The sequence below is a fragment of the Limulus polyphemus genome, unplaced genomic scaffold (assembly GCF_000517525.1).
Source record: "Limulus polyphemus unplaced genomic scaffold, Limulus_polyphemus-2.1.2 Scaffold53, whole genome shotgun sequence".
Taxonomy (NCBI): domain Eukaryota; kingdom Metazoa; phylum Arthropoda; class Merostomata; order Xiphosura; family Limulidae; genus Limulus; species Limulus polyphemus.
In genome coordinates this window covers 777,849-784,441 of record NW_013665663.1, presented here as the reverse complement: position 1 = coordinate 784,441, position 6,593 = coordinate 777,849, and positions in this window count along the sequence as shown.

Below are 6,593 nucleotides of genomic sequence, written 5' to 3'. Positions count from 1 at the left end.
TACTCTAGATCACAACTTTAAGGTGTGGAAATAAATTACTCTACAAACGAAAAGCCTAACGATCCAGGCTACAGCATTGGAGGAACCTCAAAAACTTAAATGTTATCATTTCTTTACTTTGTTTTGAATAGCAATACAAAATATCCTGAAAACGAAATGTCAGAACCTTAAATGAATTTTGAAAATTTAGTGATCAATCTCTATGCATTCAATTTTCCGTTTGTTTGTTTTTTGCCTTAAAAGCACAAGAAGCCATAACTCATGAGCTTTGTGTGTGTTTGAAAATAATTCAATTTTATGTGCATGAAATTGTTTGGTCACCAATCTTAATTAGGCCAAAAAAAATTATTAACTCCTGAAAAGTTTCATAAAGAAAAGGATTTTATAACACATTTAATTTTCATCAATCTCAACGACGATTAGTCTTTTTCACCAGAGCAACTATTTTATTGACTTTTAATAAATTTTAGCGTAATATTTCAAATGGTAAAATACTATGCTTTTAAAAACTGTTAGTATGAAATAATGTTTTAGTATCTCAGTATGATTCTTTGTTTTTCTTGATCTTGTTCATGATAGCTTTTGAAATAACTTCCAAAGTGATAAATCTCCAATGAATGATACAAAGAAATATATTACTTATCGATAAATATAATGCTACATATTGTTTTGGGACTGAAAGGAAGGTTTGAAAACGTTAGATATAAACAAACGTACCATCGTTATACAAATTAGGCCAAAATTAAAATAAAACAAAGTAAAATAATCAAATATGAGAAGGCTTTTCATTTTTAACTTATAAGTTTTATTAATACAGTTTCATATGTTGTAGACACGCAAACAAGAACAAAATATTGAAGTCCTTCTCAGGAATTCTCTGAAGATATCAACAAATTAATAGATGAAACGTAGTCTAAAAACTGGTCGGTAGTTGTTACTTGGTATTTAGTATCTTAAGACAAGCTAATAACTACTTACTATCTAGAAGTGATAGGCTACTAGCCATGACAACGATTGGTATCCAATCGCCACAACCTTACCGTAAGTACTTTAAAATGTTTTTATCCAACGAACTTAAAAAATACTAAAAAACAATATAAGTTTTGTCAAAGCTCTAGTTATCAGTTGTATACTAAACATTCGTTTGTCACTTCATGAACTAAAACTGTAGTTTGTTTGTTTTGGTATGAATTTCGCGGAAAGCTACACGAGGGCTGTCTGCGCTAGCCGTCCCTAATTTAGCAGTTTAAGACTAAAGGGTAGGCAGCTAGTCATCACCACCCACCGCCAACGCTTGGGCTACTCTTTTACCAACGAATAGTTGGGTTGACCGTCACATTATATAGCGCCCCCACGGCTGAAAGAGAGAGCATGTTTGGTGTGAAGGGGGATTCGAACCCGCGGCCCACAGATTGCTAGTCGAGCGCCCTAACCACCTGGCCATTCCGGGCCATTTCTTGAACTAAAACTGTAGTTTTGTAGCGAACGGAATACATTATGGCAAATATAGCTGTCTTTGTGACATGTGAAAAAATACAATTACACAATTGTTTTCTTCAATCAAGTACGTGTATAAAATATTTACAAGAGTCCGATCATTCCCATTGACCAAAGAGTTTACACAACCTAATAGTTTTCCTATACGTTTCAAATCATTTCAAATTTGTCAGTGTTCGTTCAAAGCTTAAAAGAATCTTACATCTATAAAACGAATATTCGTGAAATTTTTTAAAGTTAACCTTTAATTATAATTTTATATTCCATCTTTGTAAAATTTGTATTTAATATATATCATTATAATTTATGTATGATTGTTTAAGTATTTTAGTGACTAAGACTGTTTTAATGAAAAAAAAGTGATTATTGTATTGTTCTTCTGAATAATGTTTCAAGCGTACTGTAATGACTAGAATACTACTCAGAAAGACAACATTTTCTCACGTACACAATACTGTTCAACACTCTTGTCGCCCCCCCCCCCCAGTGGCACAGCGGTATGTCTGCGGACTTACAACGCTAGAAACCGGGTTTCGATACCCGTGGTGGGCAGAGCACAGATAGCCCATTGTGTAGGTTTGTGCTTAATTCTAAACAAACAAACAAAAACACTCGTGTCCTTTTATAAATCTTGCATGAGTAACAAAAATATGCCTTTTTTGTTATTTTTCTTCAACAGATTTTTTTTATCCTTTTTATAAACTACAGGAATTATAATCCTATGTATAGTAAAATAAACTTTCAGTAAGCTGTGTTCTGCAAAACATCTTCATCATCTCAATGATATCTAAAGACGAGTCGTTTTAGGAGACTTGAACTTACTTGATATGATGTAAAAAAAAACATAAATTCTATAACAACATTTTAAGGCTACCATAGTCAGTAAAATAGCTCGTAATAAAAGACCTAAGCCAACTCTCCGATTTTAATTTCAATTTAAGAACCACGATAACAAGTATATCATAAAATCTAGGGTACGTCATACGCCAAATTGAGGTGTGTTCTTTCTCATCAGAGTAATTACACCAAACAGTAAATTGATTCCTGTTATCATCAGGATACATCAAATAACAACTTGACACGTGTTCTCATCAGGGTACATACATCAAACAGCAAATTGAGCAGTGTTCTCATCATGATACACCAAACAGCGAACAAACACGTGTTCCTATCAAGATACACAAACAGCAAATTGGGCAGTGTTCTCATCAGGATACATCAAACAGAAAATTGAGTCGTATTCTCATCAGGGTATACAAACAGCAGTTGGAGTTGTGTTCACATTATAGTATGTCAAACAAAAACTTCACACAACAAATGAATTTGGGCTCTTTCCAATATATACTTCAGCAACAAGTTGTAAATTTCTTGTTCTCGTTAGAATAAAAAAAACAGAGTTGCGTTTCCATTAAACCATAGCAAACAGCTCATTGAACTGTGTTCTTTCAAGGATACATCAAACAAAAGGATGTTTTTATTACGATATATCAAAATTAAAGTATTAAAGTCAAAACCAAAAAATACGAAAAACCTGCGTGTTTTTCAGTTATATCGGGTTTTTGTAAAGTTCATAAATAAATAACCATTTTTGTTCAAAGCCCGTAACATACGATTGAGGCGTTTAGTTGAATGTGCAAGTATATATATGTTTTCCAAATGCCAATACACATCTTTCTATAGGTGGTTCATGCACAACCTCGACCACAAGCAATGAGTTCAAACCTTCATACTGAAGAGATATAACTTTTGAATTTTTGTATCTTCATTACTTTCAGAACCATGTTTTTGAAAATCTTATAGAAACTTTTAATCTTAAAGTTTTATGGGCCTACTCCCGCAAACATATTTTTATACCTTTAATTTTCACCGCTTTATGATGCTACTTCTTCAATAGGTCTCTGCACCCGTTATTTCTGCTGTTCTGAAATTTTAAATATTTCTGTAAAAGATTCTACAGAAATTCTCTGTAATCTTATTAATTTCCTCCACTTTCTATTCTATTTCCTTAAAAGTATTTGCTACTCTTCTTCTCTACTGTTTTAAAATTCTATATTTCCAAAGAATTATCTTCGCCTTTAATCTATGTTAACTTACGATTCCATTTGAGCAAAAGTTCTCTGTATATTTAATATCTAACGTCTTGCGATTCTACTCTTATTTAAATACTACCATTTTACGATCCTACGTTCTCAATATATCTTTGCAAGTTTAAACTTCACTGCTTAACAGTATTATTCCTACAGGTGTTCCTCGCAATCTTAATCACATAACATTCTTACAATGTTAAATAATTTTGCTTAACAGGTGCTACTCTTGGAAAAGGTCTATGCGTCGCTTTACTAATCTATCTTTGAATTAAATTATCTATACAATATATGTAAGAGAGTTAATAGAAAGAGACTATTATATAAAATACTCAGCAATATGTATATATATATATATTAGTGCGTTGCTTAAAATTCTTCTTTTTTCCAACGTGAATATCAAACAACATTGATACTTGGATCAGATTCACTTCAAGAAACTCCAAAATATAGATCTTAAAACTAAGCCTCTCTCCAATTTAAATAATTTATAAATTGTGATTAGACTTGATCTTCATTTATTAGAATATGCTGTAGTAATCTTAAATAAAATCACTAATAAATAAAAAAGTGTGAAAATTATTATTGTTTTAATATAGAGATAATGTCCGAAAAACTGTCCTAAACGTGAATATTTCTCTTATTTTCGTCCAAATTGATCAAGCAAAGGTAAAGCAGTTCAAGTCACAATTTTAGGACGGGCGTAACCAGTCCCCTTGACAGCTTAGAATACAAAATGAGTGAAAGTGTAATTTTTAGGTCATCTGTGAAACTTGCTAAAATTCTATAATGTAGTTAACAAAATTGATGTCAATCTGTTGTAGTGTTTAGGTGTATGCTTCGTTTTTTGTTGGGTTTTTTTTCGCATAACTTTCTTCACTTAGAGATAACCAGCTAGCCTCCGACCTCTTTCGATCTGAAGGTATATATAAGGATGATTGAATCAGTGAGATCAATAATCTGTGGAAAGTGTTCACTTAAAACTCAGGGTTTCTATCTAACTTCAAAGTCATAATGTTGAAGGTGAGTCCAAACTCTGGATATGGTACTTTTGCGTCAAAGCTCTGGTAATACGATCTCTAGGGTGTCGTATTTAATTGAATTTGTGTTTAAGCCTGATATCTGAATTACTTATACGACGGACGAAAAATATATAGTTAGCCCTAACTATGTAGATTTATAAATAAACGAAAATTTTATGTATTAGACTGATGTAATCTTATATCAAATAATGGACAGTTTAAATTTCATAAAGCAAGATATCACTATATATCTTACCTTAAAATGAACCTAAACCTTAAGCCTTTTCATGCAATGATTTTTTTCATCGTGGATGCAAATAAGGTCCTAACTATTTTTGCGATAGTCTGTGTTATCATATAATTGTTAGACCTGTCTTTAGAGATAAACCAGATAGCTTATACTTTATAGCCAACATGATTTTTAGATTTAAAAATGTATTTCTACTACAGCTCAGTTTAATGTTTTCAAACATATAATTTAACCAGGAGAAATTGTAGCGTATAATAACAGTTAACTGGTTTTCTTAATGTTAATTTTTAAACCTCAATTGTTCTACGTAATTCACTGTATGTTTTTTCTTCAACCCGTAGCATCATCTTTATAAACTTAGAATTTCTTTCACAGGCCGTTGTTTTCTTAGCCGCAGTAGCTGGCGTTCTGGGTGGTAATATCTACGCCCCTGTCGCCTATCATCCTGTTGTGTATTCTCACCCCGACGTCTACCAAGTATGTATATTGTAACATTTTGAAATACTACTCTCTAACGTTATATTATATATTCTTTTTTAATCTTGCTGTTTATAAATATATGTTAATATTGAGTGTATTGTAATATTTTGAAGTACTACTCTCTAATGTTATATAATATATTCTTTATTTAATCTTGCTGTTTATAAAATATATGTTAATATTTAGTCCTTCCACTATAATCTGAAGCCTTTTTATTAAACTATTTATATTTCTTTTAATTTTACCATCTTATGTATTTTTGAAAACAGCTTTTAAAGATCCGAATACTAAATCAATAGTTTTCGCTTTCTAACAATAGAAAAATAAGTTACAAACTAATAAATATTCTGACAATAAAGTTTGAGGAAAACGACTTTTACTCTCCGGATAATAACAATAATAAAAAGTACATTTCAGCCAACGTTTCACTTTTATTTTTATCTGGAGAGTAAAGGTCGTATTTTTCCTTCTCTGTCTTTATTGAAAAATGTATAAATCCCTCTGGTATGCACTATAAATTCCGAAACTAGTAAACGATTTCAACGTAGAATAGTATTGCTATTTGTGTACTCGAATAACTAATAAGTCTGATATTGTTAAATATTAGACGAGTTTCCACCCATAGTACTATTTACCAAGTAAATTTAAACATAACATTCTTAATTATACGCACGATGTCAAAAAAAGACTAGATCGGTTATTATTGTACTCACATAAATATGTTTGACGATTTCCAACACTGGTTAAATTTACAAAAGACGTCATCGAATATCTAGATTTTTTTTCAAAATTGGAACAGTTATTTTCTGTAAAACATGAACATCACTATTTTCTAAGTAGACATGAAAATTATCCACTAGTAATCCACATACAATCTCATTCAACGCAACATGAAAAATCATCCACTTGTAACGCACACATAATATCAGTAAATCCACCATATAAATCATTCACTAGTAATGCACACACAATCTCAGTATATGTAACATGAAAATCATCCACTCGTAATGCACACATAATCTCAGTAAATGTAACATGAAAATCATCCACTCGTAATGCACACATAATCTCAGTAAATGTAACATGAAAATCATCCACTCGTAATGCACACATAATCTCAGTAAATGCACAGTTTTATTCATTATGTATTTTTAATATTATCGTTTTACTGTGACTCTTGTTCCAGGCTGCTCCCGAACCTTATAACTTTGGCTTCGACACTACTGATGAATTTGGCACTCAGCTGAGCCGACACGAGAG